Raw genomic sequence first — 2,500 nt, 5'->3', positions numbered from 1 at the left:
CACAAAATTTCAGAATTTTTTGACCACTCTAGCTATTTTTTCTAATTTCTTATTATTTAATATTTAAAAATTCATTTAAAAAAATTGGTTGGTTGAAAAACTATGAAACTTGATTTCTAGATCCATTAGAATGTCCAATTCATGAATCAATTGAGTTCATGGAAAAAAACATTCTAAAACTTGAGATATTTGACCGTATGACCGCTCAGAAAAATCGTATCTAGGCCTGACAGACCAAAAATGCCTCAAAATGTACTATATAGGGGGGTGACTAGTCTGCATGGGCTGGGCACGGGGCTACCCCCTATATCTTCCGCCACCCCCACGCCCCAAGCACTATGCGCCGCACATGGGCATATGCTTGGGGCGTCGGGGTGGTGGTCGGAGGTCGAGGGCGGTTGACGGCGGTGGTGCGGTGGCGGAACGCACACGGTGGGCAGTGTCGGAACGTTCCCGCGCGCTCGCCAGCCCCGCCCTGCCCCACCCGCGTGCGCCCCGCCCGCTTGCCCCCGCGCGCTCGCCCTCATGCTCCAGCGCGCGCGCGCCCCCGTCCCGCCCCGCCAGCATGGTCCAGCGCGCGCGCGCCCCCCGCCCCGCCCCGCCCGCGTACTCCCGCGCGCGCGCCCCCCGCCCCGCCCCGCCCGCGTTCTCCCGCGCGCGCCCCCCGCCCCGCCCCGCCCCGCCCGCGTGCTCCCTTGCGCGCGCCCCCCGCCCCGCCCCGCCCGCGTTCTCCCGCGCGCGCCCCCCGCCCCGCCCCGCCCGCGTGCTCCCTTGCGCGCGCCCCCCGCCCCGCCCCGCCCGCGTTCTCCCGCGCGCGCCCCCCGCCCCGCCCCGCCCGCGTGCTCCCTTGCGCGCGCCCCCCGCCCCGCCCCGCCCGCGTTCTCCCGCGCGCGCCCCCCGCCCCGCCCCGCCCCGCCCGCGTACTCCCGCGCGCGCGCCCCCCGCCCCGCCCCGCCCGCGTTCTCCCGCGCGCGCCCCCCGCCCCGCCCCGCCCGCGTGCTCCCTTGCGCGCGCCCCCCGCCCCGCCCCGCCCGCGTTCTCCCGCGCGCGCCCCCCGCCCCGCCCCGCCCCGCCCGCGTGCTCCCTTGCGCGCGCCCCCCGCCCCGCCCCGCCCGCGTTCTCCCGCGCGCGCCCCCCGCCCCGCCCCGCCCGCGTACTCCCGCGCGCGCGCCCCCCGCCCCGCCCCGCCCGCGTGCTCCCGCGCGCGCGCCCCCCGCCCCGCCCCGCCCGCGTGCTCCCGCGCGCGCGCCCGCCCCGCCCCGCCCCGCCCGCGTTCTCCCGCGCGCGCGCCCCCCGCCCCGCCCGCGCGTTCTCCCCATCCATCACCCATTAATTGTGGAAGTACATGTGGAGTGGTCAGTTTGTTGTAAAAAAATTTTTGGGAGCTAAGAAACATGAAAGAATGATTCCCACAAAATTTCAGAATTTTTTGACCACTCTAGCTATTTTTTCTAATTTCTTATTATTTAATATTTAAAAATTCATTAAAAAAATTTGGTTGGTTGAAAAACTATGAAACTTGATTTCTAGATCCATTAGAATGTCCAATTCATGAATCAATTGAGTTCATGGAAAAAAATATTCTAAAACTTGAGATATTTGGCCGTATGACCGCTCAGAAAAATCGTATCTAGGCCTGGCAGACCAAAAATGCCTCAAAATGTACTATATAGGGGGGTGACTAGTCTGCATGGGCTGGGCACGGGGGTACCCCTATATCTTCTGCTACCCCCATGCCCCAAGCACTATGCGCCGCACATGGGCATATGCTTGGGGCGTGGGGGTGGTGGACGGCGGACGTGGGCGGTTGACGGTGGACGGTGGACGTGGGCGGTTGACGGCGGCCGTGCGGTGGCGAAACTTGCATGGTGAGGCAGTGTTGGGTGCGCCTTTGGGCGTGCGACATGAGCCTTGTTGAGAATGGAATGTTGCGATGTTGCCTTCTAACTTGGGCTGGCTTGAGGATGGTTGATGGCTGGTACGATGATGAAACATGCAAGGTGGGGTGGAGTTGGGTGCCTTCGGGCGTGCGACATGAACCTCGTTGAGTGTGTGACGTTGTGGTGATGCTTGGCCAGCCTTGGGCCAACCCTATGTTTTGAAGGTGTGTGGTGCCAGAACATGTTCGATTGGTTGGAATCGGGTGCCTTTGGGCGTGCGACATGAGCCTTGTTGATCACGGAATGTTGCGATGTTGCCTTCTAACTGGGAATCTCTAGTGTGAGGATTGTGGATGGCTGCTGGTACGATGACGAAACATGCAAGGTGGGGTGGAGCCGGGTGCCTTCGGGCGTGCGGCATGAACCTCGTTGAGTGTGGGACGTTGTTGTGGTATGCCTCCCTTCCTTGGGCTAGCCCTATGTTTTGAAGGCTGCGTGGTGGCGGAACATGCTTGGTGGGGTGGTGTCAAATGACTTTGGGCATGCGACATGAGACTTGTTGAGCATGGAATGTGACCTTCTAACTTGGGCTGACTTGAGGATTGTTGATGGCTGGTACG

This window comes from Cucurbita pepo, unplaced genomic scaffold (genome assembly GCF_057944985.1).
Source record: "Cucurbita pepo subsp. pepo isolate OVF unplaced genomic scaffold, ASM5794498v1 scafford_22, whole genome shotgun sequence".
NCBI lineage: Eukaryota > Viridiplantae > Streptophyta > Magnoliopsida > Cucurbitales > Cucurbitaceae > Cucurbita > Cucurbita pepo.
Note: the sequence above shows the minus strand (reverse complement) of the source record.